The 18,128-nt window shown below is 38.6% G+C and overlaps 1 protein-coding gene across 2 annotated transcripts in view; it reads left to right on the top strand.

The window, feature by feature from the left end:
• Window positions 1–18,128, top strand: part of MAP2 (microtubule associated protein 2) — a 217,612-nt gene that overhangs the window by 101,335 nt on the left and 98,149 nt on the right. For both annotated transcript variants that reach the window (XM_080798085.1, XM_080798084.1), the window contains exon 3: window positions 11,900–11,977. The gene's annotated coding sequence lies outside the window, so the exon portion shown is untranslated. The remainder of the gene's footprint in view (window positions 1–11,899; window positions 11,978–18,128) is intronic.

Here is an 18,128-nt window from a genome sequence, read left to right as displayed (position 1 = left end):
AAGAAATTATGAAATTAAATATTATGAAATTAAATAACTTGTTACATAGAGGTCTGGCTGGCTCTTAAAACCTTTCTCTCCACTCTGTTAAGCAGCCTCTTGCTGTAACCATTATATCAGTGACCCACTGCAAGAAGTATCCAGAAAAAAAAAAAAAAGCGAATGGAGTCATGTGTGGGTTCTAACAGCCCCGGTCATCATCCCCTGAAATCCATCGTCATCAACTAAACTGTAGATATATAATGAACAAAGTCTAACACATGAGCCTCTCTTGCTAAGCGCAACTGTCTGACACGTTTCTAAAAGAAGCTTCCAGATGTAGCACTTTGCAGGCAGGAGTAGTGTGAATATGAGGAAATTGTTTCCAGTTGTTACAATTTAATAAGCAGAAAATACAAAGGAAATCCAAATATTCCATCACATTTTTTTTGTGACTCTAAAATCTACTGGTATGTATCACTACCAAGAAAGGAAGGGGAAAAAGTTCTGTGTAACTGGATAAAGGAGCTGGAAGATAGTTTGTTGGGCTTCTGTAAAATATGAGCTTTTTTAAAAGATTTTATTTATTTATTTGAAAAAGAGAGAAAAAGGGTGTGTGTGTCTGTGCGCATGCATGCGTGCGCACGCGTGTACACACACACACACACACACACACGTGTGAGGGGAGAGGGGCTGAGGGAAAAGCGGACCCAGCTGAGCAGGGGGCCAGATGCAGGACTGGATCCTAGGACCCTGAGATCATGACCTGAGCCAAAGGCAGAGGCTTAACCCACTGAGCCACCCAGGAGTCCCTAAAATAAGAGCTTTTATAAGATTTTTGCTTGTAAGAGATGGCTCTGTGATACGTGTGTGCTATATGACTTAATTATGCTTCATCTCAGTCAACACCTTTGTTAGGCACTAATTATGAAATTATTCAATTTAAGAAAACCGACAACCATGTCTATTTTATAGGCATTTATGTGAAAAGAGTTCAAACCTTGTTGCCAAAATAATGAATATCACATAATCAATTCTCATAATTTTGAGAGTGACTAAAAACAACTTAGTTATCATTTAAAATATATTTGCAAAAAATATATATATATATTTGCATTTCAGTAATGAAGTTATTAGATTAAGAAATTTAATTTGACTTTTATGATAATAATTATTTCTTTTTAAATATCTACACAGATTATTTCTTTTTGAGGAAAAGGATTTTAGTTGTTGAATTCTTTAAGAGAAATGGCTGCTGGTTTGTATAACACTCAAAACCAAGTGTCTGGGAAACTGAAAACCAGAAATTGCCCCTGAATCCATTGTGACAGTTAGGTCACCTGTCATATAATGCCATAAATGCTATTCCATGTGGTCCCTGCTGGAAACTGACTTTGCTATTCAGTCGGCAGCTATAGCAAGTAATTTGTTAGATGATTGAGAGAATATTAAATAGACCTTTCTATTTACACTGAAACTTCAGAGGCTGTTATAGGTGATACCACCTAATAATATGTATGATAGGCAAGAACATGGTGAGAATGGTAGATGTCTTTTATGATAGTGCATGTGATATAGGAAAAATGTTAGGGTTCGAAGCCAATGGCCAAGAAAGAATTCTTGAGATGTCTTTGGTGCAAAAAAGTGGTTTTATTAAAACATAGGGACAGGACCTGCCAGCAGAAAGAGCTGTGTTGGGGTCAGGAGGAGTGGCTCATTATATGTTTTCAAGATGGGAGGTTAGGGATAGCATTAAGTCTCTAAGGAATTTTGGAAGCAAGGTTTCCAGGACCTCGAGGGGGCTAGCTATTGTTAGGAAAAGGTCACTTATTACTGTCTAATAAAACCTGAGCTATGAGGTTTGTATATATATCGGTGGGTTATATACTTAGGGGATGATTGTCACCATGTGTTTTGGGGGGAAGAGATAAAGGAAGTTTCCAAGGAAACTTTTATATGTCACAGGAGACTTTCAGGATCCTGGGGGTCAGGCTAAGATTGCCTTTTGCCCTTAGCAAAGTGTTAACATCAAGGCAGCTGAGCTCATAGAAGAATGTCATTCTTCCTGTTTCAAGGGCTTGTCAATGGGCTTTAGGTAGTAAGGAAATTTAATAATTTTTTCTTCTGCCTTTGTCTTCTACGTCACATGGATCCCTTTAATAGACAAAATCTTCGTCTTAGAACAAATTTCAAAGGGAATCTTATTTAAGGACAGAGAAGCTTATAATGTTCTTCTGACACATAAAGGTCCTTATCTTTTGGTCAAGCTGTGGTATTACATGTGTTTTCTTCCGAACAATTTAATGGAAATCCGAGTTCCAGATTTCAGAGTTATTTTAAAGTTATGTCAGGATCTAATGTGTCCTCACCCTTTCATGTCTATGCTCTACTGTAATGGGTTTCAGTGAATTTCTGGAAGGAACTGATAAGATTACCTTCTATTAAACCAGGGTCTAATTTCCCTGCGGTCACCAGATCTCCAAAGAACCAGAGAGGTTGCTGAGGAGGTTGAATCTGACGTTCTGCACTTAGAGAAAATGCATTCAGTCCACACTAACTAGATAGAGCTACCCAAATCATGAGGCAGAGAGGAAGTCACAAATGGCTTCCAGCCTCTTTTTAAACCATTTCCCCCCCTTTCCTTTACCTAAATGACTTTCAGTGTGGCATGACATTAAAAAATAGGATGGATGTGAGGTGGAAAAAGTGAAATTATAAATAAATGAAACAAAACAAAACCCGTTTGCCATGGGGCCTTCATGGAGAAACTACTTCTGAAACCCTAGAAGTAGAAGCCTTTGTGTAAGGTGAAGTAAGGCAGGTGGCCAGGGGCAGGAGACACTCCCAAGGTGCCTTCCCAGTGCTTGGAAGAGCCTGCAGAGATGGGGGTGGTCAGTGGGAGTCGGGCAGGGTCCAGAAGTCTTAGACGACTCTAAGACTTCTCTGATGTAATTGGTGGGAACCACAATTTTAAAAGAGAACCCATTTTTAAACTCTCAGTAACTTTCCTGAAAGACTACTGACTCCTCTTTGGCTCTTCAGGAGCTCTAAGAACCATCCTCAGTGAGAGGGTGAAATCCTTCCTCTGAAGCAAACTTTGGTACCTGCAAATACCCCAAGTGGCTGATGGAGTCCCAGGAGAGCCCGGGAGAATCCCAGCGAGGCAGCAGCAGCCCTCACATTTCCTTTGCAACAACAGTAATTAGAGCAGCTGGAATATTTGCAACCACATTGGTTCACATGCTGTTTTTTGTTTTTTGTTTTTGTTAAGCTTAGACTTTAATCTTATTTTCATATATTTTTATATAAATCAGACCCATGTGGCTTGATTGTAGACGTTAAGTGGCCACTAGGAGCTTTCGATAAAAGCCTTGCAGGAGCAGTCAGTGCTTTGGGTTCTCCGGAATCTGGCTCTACAGCTCGCAGTCCCTGTCTCTCTGTGCCCCTCCTCCTGTGCTGATTTCTGTCTGCATCCTTCCTCCATTCCAACTGCCCTTCATCTCAGTGGTGTCTATTTACTTAAATCGAAGCCAATTAAATAAAGCATAATAATAGAACACCCTTCTGAAAAGAGCACAAAGGAGAGAAATTGCATGGCCACTGACAGAATAATAGAGGAGGGGAAAAACATTTTAAAGAGCTCCCAGCAGATGATTTGCCTCCTCCTTTGGCTCCTATTTATAGTGAAGCAAACTCTTTTGTTACCAGCATCTCTATGCAAAGCCCTCCCCTTTTGTTTGGTGAAATCTTAATGATATATCCTTGTGTGTTTTAATATTTCTAAGATTACTTGTGGGAGAATTATTGTATCATGCATGCATGAATATTGTTACAGAATTTCCGGAGCGCCTGGGAGTGCTAACACAGTGGATTCAGGTATACGTTGAGGGGAGCTGTTATTTTGATGTGTTTTTTCACCCAGTAAGTAATATTCTGACTCAATTAAAAAATCTTCACTTTTTAAAATGGGTCATTACTGGAAATTTCCTTAGTAATAAAATGTTGGCCACCACTGTTAAGAAAATAACTTAGGGAGGAAAGAAGTGATTTCAAATTAGCATTAGAGTACAGGGAGGAATGGGTGCCATCTCAGTACCCACTATGCTAATTAAGTTATCACGCATTGCCTCTTGAACAATATGCAGCAAAAGATGAAGGACCTGAATCAGCTGGAGATCACACTTAATTGTAAATGCTTCCCCGAGACGTCAGTGGGTTGGTGAAATCCCTCTGCTTCTAGAGCTCTTAGGACTTTGGGCTAAAAGTAGATTTGCCAGAATTTCATCTTTCCTGTCAGATAACTCCAGCACAGCATGGACTTTCCTCTCGCTGGTGGAGACCCCTTTCCTAAAATGCATGTTTTTTCAAGTTCTCAGAGAGCGCCGAAGCTCAGGCAAAGAACACCATCACTCAGCCGAATTCTGACTTTTTTAGACCACAGCTGGAATCTGTGTGCTCACAATAGCCTCAGAAGTAGCCCGGTGCTTTGGCACCCGGGTTCAAGCAAATGCCTCTTCTCCTTCCCCTGTGAAATCTCTCTGTGCTCCTGTAGGTTGACAGATGGCTCCCAGCAGGTGATCGTGGGGCTATTAGTAAATGAGATGCTTTCTTTCTGTGGCACAAGCCTTCTCAAAGAAGCTCTCTGTCCTAAGAACTTACAAAAGGCATTTGGAGTTGAAGCTAAGAAACCACGTATTGGCAAATGAATATATTGTCTCTTCACGAGAAATACCACCTGAAGACGGATACTGAGACCTCACAATTTTACACCATTGTCCAAGCACTTTCTACAAATGATTTTATTTAATTCTTGCAGTAACTCGATAAGGGAAATCTCATTAATAATTTCCATTGTATTGATGCTAAAACTAAGGATTCCAAAACTTAGAAGTCATGCCCAGTGTTTCACAGCTGGTAGGAGATAGGCCAGTGTTCCGACACAGCATCCGTATCCACAGTTTGTATTATTTATTTATTTATCTTTTAATCTACGTTAACCAGGGCTCCTGGGTGGCTCAGTGAGTTAAAGCCTCTGCCTTTGACTCCAGTCATGGGATTGAGCTCACATCAGGCTCTCTGCTCAGCAGGGAGTCTGCTTCCCCCTCTCTCTCTGCCTGCCTCTCTGCCTATTTGTGATCTACTTGTGATCTCTGTCAAATAAATAAATAAATAATTTTTTTTAAAAAAATCTAACTTAACCAAATTCTAGTCAGAATGCTTAGGGAAATAAACTGTTATCATCCTTATATTTATTCACTCATCTACTTTCAAATCAGGGAAACAGGAAGCCAGGTAGAGAAGGAGATTTCATTGCCTGGAACAAAGGAGTTCGTATACACGAAATTAAAGGATCAACACACTTTTCTATTTTTTTTCAGTACAGACCTCCATTTTTCATCCATCTGATGAACAGTTCTTGAGCAAGTACTTGCCACCAGACAAGGACTGTGGTAGCAAATATAAAAGAAAATGGCCCCTGCCCTTCTAGGTCTTACAGATTCCTTGGAGAGGGGTGGAGTGAGCAGACATTAAATACAGCGCCACCGATGGCATAGGGAAATAGACAGCGGTAGGAGTGCAAATTGCTAATACCTCTTGAGACAATTTGATGAGATTTGATGAGATTTGATTTGATGAGATGATATGGTAGCCTAGTTTGAAGTGTAGTGTATACTCTTATATGGTTTAATATTTTTTGTTCTTCCTTTGTATTCGTTTTGAATTCAGAATACTACGGAAAAAAGGAATTCGTATATTTGATAGAAACCAATGGCTTCTAGGATTGAAATAAAGCAGAAAAAGGGTGGGGGTAGGGATTTGTTTCAATTACAGTAAAGTTTGTTAACAACACAAGTTCATTCATATGAATGCCAAATAGGTAGTAAAAACAGCAGCCACACACCTGCAAGTGGTTGAGGGGACTTCTACAGAAGAGTGCTCCAGTTCAAGGTAGAGCTGACAAACCTAGAGTTGGGAGGGGAGGGAGGGGGTGTGGGAGAGAGGGAAAGAAGAAAAAGAGAAAGAAGAGTACTTTGTGGAAGAAGAGAAGGAAAATATGAACTGGAACGAAAAGAGCAACTCACAGGTCCACAAAGGAACCGGAGGCTTCACGATGATAGAAAGTTGGGGATAAAGTTGAACCAGTTGCGCATAGTCACAGCATAGAAGCCCTAGAGGCCAGGCCTAGAAATTTGGTGGTTTTTTTTTTGTTTGTTTTTGTTTTTTCATGTTGGCAGAAGAGGTTTGAACACTTGAACACGAGAGTGACATCACGAGGAGGTCTCCTAGCCAGGTCAGTTCTGTGGCTGCCTGTTGTATCCTTAGTGCCCTTTCCTAGTTCTTTTTCCTTGTACCACATGAACCTGCAGATCTGCACTGGCTTATTCTACCATTTTAAAAATGGTTAGTGTTTGTACGAAAATTAGAAACAAATGAACAGATGGCTTTCTGTCAAGCAAAGAAGTGTTCGTTCTTCAGATATATTCTGATCCTGAGCAGAAAGCAGAAGTGTAAGATAGACATAAGTGAAAACACGGGCGCATGTGTCCTGTCGCTGCCCAAGGTTCTCTATACTGCAGAGCCTCTTGTATTTTATTTATAAAATAAAGTATTTATTTATATTCCGTCGGAGTCAGCATATGTTAACAATTTAACAAATGAGTTTTTCGCTGCTATCACTGAGCATTTCTTTTCAACCCTTTTCAACCAAGAAGGAACCGAAACTTGACCCGGAGCTACTGGACATTTCATCATGCTTCTTTCAAAGTAATGTCTGGGCCCAGTGGGGCTCAAACACACAGCCCCAAGATCAAGAGATCCATGCTGTACTAACTGAGCCAGCCAGGGGCCCCACCAGAGCTCCATTTATCCTCCGTTTTTCTCAACCTCTTATTCAGGCCAAGCCATGGTAGTAGTTAGTTCAGTCCAGTGAGTGGTGAGAGGAGGTAATGTGTGTCACTTCTGTGTTAGAGAACTTAAGAGCTGGTGTGCAGCCTGCTCATGCCTTCCTCTCTGCTCCCGCAATCTTGGAGGCCATGAGTTGAGCCACAAAAAGAATGTACTCAGATCATGGGAGAGAGCAAGCCTGGAGCATTATTCCACTCACATCAGGATTTGTATGAGCAGGATAGAAACCTTTATTGTGCAAAGTCTCTGAGATTTAAGCTTGACTTTTCTGACTAATCCAGTCCTTTATCCTTCACCCATTTGTATCCTATTTTTAAGGCCTTGAATCAGATTGAGGTGCTTTGGACAAGACCAGCTAATTTCTACTAAGCCAGCTTAACCCAGTCTGCTAGTCCTCAGCAATAGCTTGGAGTATCAGGTTTGGGAATCAAAGGCGAAAATTCTTACTGTCTACCTTACCTGGATTCTCTGGTCAACTGGAAATCATGTGTTTTGACTAGCGCTCTTGTTAACTCCTTAATTCATATATTTTGAAGTATGTTTCCTTTGCAAGAAACATAATGTTCTCCAACAAGGAATTTGGCAAAAGCCCCAAGAAAGGAAGATCTTTCTCTGATTTAAAGTATCGTGACTTTGGTTCACTGTAACTTTTGGCCACTTACAAATAAGTAGTAATAATGAACTGCTTCTAAATGTGTTAGGGAATAGAAGTGGTTTAGTTCCTGTTAGACTAAAAGATTTTATGTTGGCAATGGCTCTCCTGTTTAAAGACTGCTTGGATAGTGGATTTTTTCCCCAACAGTACTGGCAATTCTGAATGTCCTCAATAGATGGAATCTTGTTATCCTGCACAAGTGCACTGGATTAAACAAACTGTTCAAAATCACATAGAGCAGACTGGCAGAGGAGGTGGAGAACAATGTTGCTATTGTTTATTTGAGAGCTGAGTAGGCTAATGATAGCCAGTGAGGTCAAGGTTAGCCTTCAGAAACGCTTTTCAGAATTCCAGCAACTTCAAGCATCTCAATGTTTAACTTATCGGACAAAGTCTATGAAAAGATGAAAAATAACCAAGTGATACTTACACTAGAATATGTTTCAAAGGTTAATGAGTAGTATATCCTGGTCTAACAATCCAGGGAAGATTTTATCTGGACTTTGTTGCTTAATGAAACACGGGTTCTTACACCACTTGAGAAAACCACACCTTGGCAATATTTTCTTCCTGAGATTCTAAGTCTGCATGAACTTACCATTCTTAACCTCAGTGTAGGGGTGTCATGTAACTTGCACATAAATATCCCAACTGCTGGACACGTATTATATGCAGACTGAGTGCACTGTATGCACATCTATTTATCTGAGTCATCAGCTGATAAAAGCTAATTTTGTCCATAACCAAACAAGAGTCTGTCTTGGGCTCCTCATTAAATGATGTACTCAACTTATTTTGTGATGCCAGCATACACCCTCTTCTCTATTATGTGTAGGCTAGCCCTTAAATATAGTTGTTAACCAAATTACCTTTGTCAAGTGTTGCCAGCTATGTTTCTCAACATTTCACACCCAACTCTAAGAGGTTCTGGAATGCGGCATAAGCAAAACTGGTAGGAATAATGGAGCAGAGAACAGAGACAGAACTGTAGTTGAGTACATTATCAAATTGGTCAAAAAGCTGAATATACTGAATAAAATAGGGGCTTAGTAGGTATTTCTAGTAAACTGAAAGTTGCCACTAGTGAAATGCCACTTCTCACTGAGTCCCAACACCTTTCTCTTTGAAATTGTCTTTAGCCAAAGTTGAAGACCTAACACCACATCTCGGGGTCTATAAAAAGTTGGTATAGTGGTGTCTGAGTGGTTAAGTTGGTTAAGCGTCTTATTCTTGATTTCAGCTCAGGTCATGACCCCGGGGTTGTGGGATTAAGTCCTATGTTGGGCTATAGGTCCTGGTTAGTTTGTCCTGTTTGTCCCTCTCCCACCCCCACTGTCTCCCACCCCGCCCCGCTCTTGAGCACCTGTGCTTGAACTTGCTCTCTCTCTCTCAAATTAATTAATTAAATCTTAAAAAAAAAAAGAGTTGGTATATGGTTGAGAGGATTGTCCACTTTCTAGTTATGCAATGTTGGATAGGGCACTTAAGGTCTGTTGGCCTCAGCTTTCTTTAAGTGGGGATTATAATAGTCACCTGTCTCACAGGGTGATGGTGAGGAATAAGTGAGTGAACATGTGTGAAGACTTGAAACACTGGTGCATAAAAAATGCGGCATCATGTTAGCAAATACCAATGTAGGGATGTCGCAGCCACTCTGTATGAGGTATCATATACTAAGACTGTGTCAAATAATATTCATAACAAATCTATGTTAAGATAATTTAATCTTTTTGATCTAGAATAAAAATGATCGCTTCTAACTGCAGTGTGTTCATTTAAAATGACTATACAGGGGCACCTGGGTGGCTCAGTGGGTTAAAGCCTCTGCTTTCGGCTCAGGTCATGCTCCCAGAGTTCTGGGATCAAGCCCCGCATCGGGCTCTCTGCTCAGCGGGGAGCCTGCTTCCTCCTCTCTCTCTGCCTGCCTTTCTGCCTACTTGTGATCTCTGTCAAACAAATAAATAAAATCTTTAAAAAATAATAATAATAAAATAAAAAAATAAAAAAATAAAAAAAATCCCAGGCGGCATTTATCTCTTTCTCATAAAATAAAGTCTAGAAAAAAGCATAGCCATTTTAATTTTATAACAAACAAAAAAACACAAAAGTCACAATGATGGGTAAATGGGGCATTATTTTTATGACTAAAATTTTTACGACTCAGTAACCACCGTTTTCTCATAATCATCTCATTCTTTGGCCAATAATTTCCCAATTCTGTTAGAATGAAATTAGCTTTTAAGTGTTCAGGGCTGGGAATTTCACTTTCACTGACATTTAAATATTGAGTTAATATTTGGAAAGACTATAAAAGACAGGATATTAGTTTTTTAATATTGCTTTTAGTACTACTCAAATGAACGTGTTCTTTGATAACAGGTGTGAACAAATTTTTTTTGGTAAAGGGCCAAATAGTAAACATTTGGGTCATATATAAATACGTGAAAGGCCATACAGTGTCTGTCCCAGCAACTCGACTGTGGCATTGAAACACAGAAGCAAGCAAGGACAACAAAGAAATGAATGAATGTGGTCACGTGCCAACAACACCGTATTGAGAAAAACAGGCAGCAGGCCTGATCTGGTCTATGGACCACAGTTTGCTGACACTTGTTCTATGCAGTTCTTTCTTGTTTGTTTGTTTTTTAAACATGTATGTGTGCATACATGTATAATGTGTATTTGCACACTTAGATACATACACGGACGTGTATTTCAAAATCATGAAGTGTAAAACATGCTTTTTAAGGAATTTAAGGAAAATAGGGAATTTAAAGAAGAAACAAAAGTTTGATATTCTATTTAGCATTCATTGATTAAATACCCAAGGCTTTCAATTTGAACAAGGTGCACAGCTGCTCTACCATTCTATTTTTGCTCTAAAATCAACCTACAATGTTTAATACGGTTTTAATCAAAGCTACCCTTAAAAATGCTTTCAGTAGTCTAAAGTTATTGTGTAGGACTCTATAATAATGTTATATATATCCCAAATTTGAGAACCACTGAGCCTAACTAAAATGGAAAAAAAAAAAAAAAAGCTGTGTTCAGATCAGATGTGTGGGCAGTGCAAACTTTTTTTCCTAAAATAACTATCAAATTTTATGAGGGATTGGAGAATTCTATTGTGTTTCTTCCCGCCTGCGAATTTTCTGTTCTTTTTCTTTTTTTAATGCTAAGCCTTTCTAACTTTAATATGCATTAAAAGACTTGTTTGCTGCTACATATTCTGTGTGAATGTTCACAGAGTAAGTGAACTATTACATGTAAAAGCACTTAATACAGGACCTGGCTCAGTCAATGTCTCTTACACTCGAATCAAGCTCTGTCTGCTCATATCCCTATACACATTTTTCTTTGAAGGGTGATGAAGAAGAAATGAGCCAACTGCTTGCTTCTTGTCTTTCCACATTTACATTTCCTCTTGGGTCTTGAAGAAGAATTAGTAGTTATCAAAATCTGAGTCTTGGGGCCCTTTGCTTGGAGAGGAACCTCTTCCTTGAGGATATATGATGGGTCCATCCACTCTTCCAGGTGTGAAATCACACAGCCCTGGTGCTAACTCATAGAGATGCATAGATTTAGATACCTGTTGTAAGAGAGCAAGATTTCAAATTGGGCCTCACCTCTGCCCTTGCTTGTAAGGACAAATCACTAATGTGTTGAGGATGATGACACCTGAATGGCTGAAGAGATACAAAGCAAACCTAGTGCCTTCTATAAGTGGGCTTATTTCTAGAAACCACTTCAATAAGAAGTAGCCTGTATTGTTCTAGTGAAATTTGTAAGCAGAACTACTAATCCAGAGTGACTTTTAGGATTCCAAAAGTCAAAGTAAGTTGAGTACACTGTAGGGAAAATTTAATTAGTTGTTAAAAAATTCCTCTCGATCCTGTGCTGGAGGAAATCAATGCGACTGGGCTAGAGGCCCAGTCCTTTAGAGATATAATTAACAATTTACCAGGATGAATATATTCTCTTGTGAGAGAATACAATTGCTTCTATTTATTAGCTGAAACCAGTTTAAACAATCTAAAATTTTATTTTTCCTTGGATATAATACTTATGAAGCTTCACTAGAGCGAAGCTAAAAAGTGAGAAAAATTATGCAGCTGTTAGCATTTTCATTTCTCTATTCCAAACACCTGAAAGAGCACTTAGCTGGTTATAAATGCTCAGTGTTTGACTATAGAGAACAATCACGAAATTCATCTCATGGCCTCATAATTACCCAATAGAAAAAGAGACAGCTGCAAGTTGAATTTGGTATTGATCTACATGATGTAACAGATTTATATGGATCACAGATTAAATGATTAATTTCCTAAATTCTCTCTCTCTCTTTTTTTTTTTTTGCAGAAAGAAGCCAGAACATATTATTAACCCTTTGAGAATACAACATAACGAATTTTACCATTTTACTACTTCCTTGAGTAGGTAAGAAAGACCCTATCTTCTCTGCAATAAAAGAGTTATCCATACTTGTGAAAAACAACTCTCTTTTGACCACATTTTTAAAAAATCTTCATGAAATGAATATCAGGTTTGATAAGGGAGAAACATATGTGAATCCTATTAAGTAGTACTTCATAATGTTTTGAATGATATAATAGTGAAAGAATGAAAAGATCTTTCTCACTCTTTTAATGAGAACTAAAAACTATGAAATGAGAACAGAGCTCAGCCTGTTTCTCCTGCTATGGGTAAAAACACCAGCAGTATTTCCTCAGCACTTACTTACTATGTGCCAGATGTGACTTGCATGACTTACTTTACATAAGTAACCCCTGTATTCCTTATAAGAACTCTGGGAGTAGATACAGGGATCATCCCCATTATACAGATTAGGGATTTGAGGCAGAGAGAGAAGAGGCAAGTAGATGTACCCAAGGTTTTACACATAGGTCTGAGGGCGGAAGGCACTGGGAGAATACCAGCCCCAGCTATTAATTACTTTGAGAATAACTTCATGTTGTCATAGAACTGCCTAGCCATCAGATTCCCCTATGTCCTTAATTTCTGGAAGAAATAAGTAAATAAATAAATAATGCATTTACCAAGAGTCATAGCAGGCAGCATTTATTTTGTGTTTGTACTTGTTACTTTACAATTGTTGCGTGAATAAATAAAAGAATATATATACGTTAGCACAGTTTACAAACAGAACTTTTTCTTTTATTTTACATCCTTCTTTAAACTCAAAATTCCTATGTTAAAGCAGAATAATGGGACAGAAAGAGTACAAATGAATGACTTTTTATTCTACGAAATGAAGAATGTATTTTAATTTAATTCTTTCTACTAAAAGAACTGAATATGTGATCTTAAACTGGCTACAGCAATATCTGCTTTACTGTCTTCATTATTTCTTTATCACCTTATTTTTAAGTTAGAAACTTCACAAAATTTTCGAAGAAAAATACAGAAATATTGTAATAAATACTGAAACATCAGCCAGATAGATTAAACAAATGCTAATATTAAACTTTGTTCAGATCTTTTCTGATGAAATAAGTCATCCTCAAGAAAACGAAAGTTCTCTTGCTTCTTTTCCTTTCTTTCTGAAAGGTTTTACAATCCTGAAGATTATATAACCTTCCTATGTGTGTTCTAATATTTTAATGGTGTATGTGAAACAATAGGCCGTATAGTAATTTACATTTTGAAAGTTTACCTAACCAGTACCATACTGAGACTTTCTTTTGCCTTCACCCAACATTATATTGAGAGATTAAGCTATATTGATACATGAAGATCTGGTTGACTCATTTTGTCATAAAGTTTATTCATTCTAACATTTCAGTCATTTGGTACTTGGTATTATTAATTGCTGCTTCCAAATAACTTTTAGCATTTTGAAGATTTAATGCCAAAGTGGTTTAACCGTGGCTTTCAATGCATCTTTGTCATTTGTGTATAAGAAATCCAAAGTTCTTAATATGTGTTACTATGCCAATTCTGTTTATGTTTTAGTTCTTTTCCTATTAGAAAACGTATCTTTTAGTGGCTTTAAGGATCTTGCTAACTAATTGGATTCCTGGTTTTTTTAAACTGTTTTTGCCATAATACAATAATTGAAATCTGTTTTATTTACCCATGGATGAAATACTGACTATTCCCAAATGCAGTGTGAATACTGCCTTTGAAATTTAAAAGGTACTTAGAAACACTCTCATTTGGTCCATGTTAATTGCTCATATTTCCTTCAAAAATCATGAGGGAAACTTAAAGAAAAGCTATTTTCCCTAATTTTCTCTAACAGTATAGTTAATTCTAGCATTTGTTTAAGGTAAAATTATGAAATATCAATATGCATTAGTAAGATCTATAGATGTAGAATCTTTCATAACTTATTTTCTTAAGGGAGTAGACGATTACTCTGGCTCAGTTGGTGAAGAAAGTAGAGATAAATTAGCCTTTGGTGGGTATATCTGAGTAAATGCAAGACTGTGTAAGCCTCCCAGGCCAGAAGTGCAGCAAATTTGCAGATGGGGAAATCAAGGCCCATATACGTCAAGCAGCTTGATTAAGATATATAATAGCTTAATAGATATAGTGATATATAATAGCTTAATAGATATAGTGATTGCAGAGCTAGATTCAAACTCATTTCTCTTGGATTCCAAAACTGTACTTTCTATAGAAAGAGAATCGAGAAAAACTACCTAACCTATTTGACACAGAAATAGCAATTTCATTTATTCCACTAATATTTACTGGGATCCTTTTATCTGACTTGAAGGGACTGATTTTAGAAAAGCAAGGATGAGAGGCAGGGGAGACATAATATCTATCCAGAGAGAGAAAACAGGCTATTTAGAAATGGCAAAGATTCCTTCAGTAATATCATGAAAGTGACTATTTAATTTTTGGTATGCTAAACAATTTAACATTGTTTACCAAATAATTACCTGTCCGGTCCCTGAACCATGCCAATTAGATTAAACTGAATGGGATAAGAAGAGTAAAAATGCTTTGTAAATAACATAATCTTTGTAATCATTTGCTGATATTGCTAATTATTCTATAAATTTATAATTGAATATTTCAAACCTAATACATGTAATTCTAAATGTAGAGCTTGGTATATGTATCTGAGGTTTAAGAGTCTTACTATTTCATGTAATAACATCTCTTTGACACGTAAGTTCCATGTAAACATAACAGTGAGATGAAGAACCCTGACACTTGGTTGATTTTCAGCCTCTACTACCTACTAGAGTATATATTTTTTATCCCCTTAAGCCTCACAGCAGATAATAATGGTACCAAGCTGGTTCCTGTCCAGAATGTGATCATTTCTCATTATCTCTACTCGTAAGGTCACTTTCATCTTGACCACTGCAATAGCCTCCTGCCCCCAGTCTTGCTCTGCTATGGTCTGCTGGTCACAGAATGCGGTCTTTTATAGATCTTAATCAATTGATATAATTCTTTTGCTCAAAATCCACCCAGGGCTGCCCATAATATTCAGGATAAAGCCCACCCTCCTACTGTGGCCAACAAGGTGCCATCCAAGCTGACTTCTTGTCCTTCCCTGATGTCATCTCAACATCCTTCCCCCCAACTGAGGACTGAGACTGTGTGACATTCTCAGCTGTGTCTAGAACAGTATCTCCATCTTGGTGGACCCTCACTTGCTGAAGGACTGACTAGGTATGCAAGGGTTACTGTGGAATAGACACGATGTCTTCAATGAACATCAGTGATGGTTGTTGCCCTTTTAAGGATTCTTTCAGTTTGTCTTAATAGAGTCAGTTGCTTCTGGAATGCTGAGGAACTTTCATGCACGATTTTGACACATGATTTTATAGCATTATGATAAAACTTTATTCTGGGGCGCTTGGTGGCTCAGTGCGTTAAGCCTCTGCCTTCGGCTCAGGTCATGATCTCAGAGTCCTGGGATGAAGCCCCGCATCGGGCTCTCTGCTCAGCAGGGAGCCTGCTTCCCTCTGCTCTGCCTACCTACTTGTGATCGCTCTCTCTCTCTCTCTCTCCCTCTCTCTCTGTCAAATAAATAAATAAAATCTTTAAAAAAAAATAAAACTTTATTCTACTGATACTTAATCTTGGATCTTAATTTATGGTATCAAAACTGTAGAGACAAATTAAGCACAAATCAGCTGGGTAGAAATGAGAAATCCATCTCAGGAGCAGAAAATACTTATTTTATAATTACCAGCCATCCTCTATCTAAAGAACAATATCAAGACTTGCTGCAACCTGGGGAGCCTGGGTTGCTCTGTCAGTTACGCGCCCTACTCTTGATTTCAGGTCAAGTCATGATCTCGGGGTTGTGAGATCTAGCCCCACCTCAGGCTCCGTGTTCCGCCGGGAGCCTGCTGGAGGATTCTCTCTTTCTTTTTCTATGACCCTCCCTCCATTCACAATAAATAAATAAATAAACAAACAAATAAATAAAACCTTAAAAAAAATAAATAAATAAAACCTTAAAAAAAAAAGACTTGCTACAATCCGATATTACTTAGATTTTGCTTTATCTTCACTCATTGATGGGTGGATTTTTAACACAATTTTCTGTAAAATAGGCTGACTTTTTTTTTTTCTTTTATTTTCACAATGCTCCTTAGGAGCAGCACTTGACGAGTGTTTACATTGTTGAGAACACTTGGCAAGAGAAAGACAAACAGTCAGACCACAATAACCTCAACAGTAGGGAAAAGAGAAAGAAAAGTTGGTATTTTCACCATCGTCTCTGAAAATAAGTATCTTGGCTTATGCTGATTACTATCTCATCAGCACTCAGCTCTGGCCCGTGGCCCTCTGTGTGAATAATTTTAAAGGCAGATTAAGCATTCCAAAAATAAACTGTATTGGTAAATTAGGATATCCGATGTTTCCTTAATGAAGGCCTCTGCTCATCTGTACTCTCAGCTGGCGGTTATACCCAGACCCCAAATTGTTCTGGCTCTTACCGAGCAAGAACCTATTCCAGGGGTGAGGTTTTCAAGAAAGACGTTTCATGGTTAACCAGAGACAGAAAAAGGGAGAATTGCCCACATACTCTGGCAGGAGTTAAAATAACAATAACAGTCCTCCTACTCAACGGGCTGAGTCATAAGCACATTCTACTGATTCCTCGGCAATTCCGAGCAGACTGTTTGGGCTGCAATTCCGTAGGCAGAGGTGGGCACCACCTGCCACAGAAGGCTGTAGTTCTTGTCAGGATGGTGCTGTTCGTAAGCCTTGCCTTTTCACAGTTTGGCCAAACGGAGATAGGAAAAGGCAACAATTGGGTGCTGATGAGCACTCTTCCTAATGCTTGGACTCCGAAAGAATGGTCAGTATGCATTTAGTTATTTTGTTGCCCGTGAGTGTAAGTCACTTAAAGAAAGAGACTTCCTGTGGAAGGTCTTAAGAGTCAAATCTTGTTGGATGTTCACCTGCAGAAAATTCTTGACCACTGGCAGTAACCTTGTCTCCGCCAATTTGGAAAAGGAGCTGAAGCCAATGGAAATCTACTTTCCTGCTTAAGCAGATGAAGGAAAATGTTGTGGTTACTGAAGTACCTCATAATCCAGGGGCTGGACACCCTTGTTCCCTCCACCTGGCCTCCAGTACCTTTCCTGAGCTGTTCAGTGCCCTTTGATGAGTTGCCCTTTTCCTGATACTTTTACAACCTGCCTCTCCACGTGACTTTTTTTTCATATACATCAGATCATTTATTTTTCCTACTTAAAATTTTCCCATAATATAAAGTAGCAACTCAGTAAAGACCCTTCAGAACTGGGCTCCAAGCAGCCCTTTCTGGACAATCTCCAATCCCTCTGCCCTGCTCAGTTGCCTGCGCTTCATTCTAACCATGGCAGGAAACTTGTTTCTTCTTTAACTTACTTATTTCTCTTGGTAAGGCGTGTTTCTCTCACATTGCTCTTGTCTTTGTTATTTCTGTAACTCCTGCCTAAATACCCATTGTCCCCTTGTCTAAAGAAGAAAAGGTATATGTTTTCAATCCACATGTCATTCCTTCTCCAGCCCCCCCCCCCAAAAAATGATATTAAGTGTGCCTTTGAGGAAGAAGGGGCTTCCGTAGCCCTTTAAGTGTATCTAAACTACAGAAAAGGGGATGCCTGGGTGACTCAGTCGGTTAAGTGTCTGCCTTTAGCTCAGGACATGATCTCAGGGTCCTGGGATCAGCAGTCTGCTTCTCCCTCTTCCTCTCTCTCTGTGCATGCTTTCTCTCATGTTTTCTCTCAAATAAATAAAATGTTGGTGGGGGGGAGTGTGAGACCTACAGAAAAAAATCATCTTGCTGTGTAATTATGTCCATCTCTGGCTTCCTCCCCAGCTCTGAGAAGTCCTCCAAGGCAAAAGTGTTGTCCTTTGCCATATTTGTGCTTCCAGGACCATGTAATCAGATTTGAAACAAAATAATATTTTAATAAATTGCTGTTAATAGTTAATAACAACAATAAATAATGAGCAAATAATGATTGAAAGAGGATATGGCCAATAAATGAGAGATAAAGTAGGGGGAAACGATACAGGCTGTAGCCCTAGGTAGCAGATTTACAAATGGGTTTTAAGGTGGTAGTGGTGGTTTTACTGTCATTTCTTTTGTGTGTGA

The sequence above is a fragment of the Martes martes genome, assembly GCF_963455335.1.
Source record: "Martes martes genome assembly, chromosome: 3".
Lineage (NCBI taxonomy): Eukaryota > Metazoa > Chordata > Mammalia > Carnivora > Mustelidae > Martes > Martes martes.
This window is presented reverse-complemented; position numbering and strand designations above follow the sequence as displayed.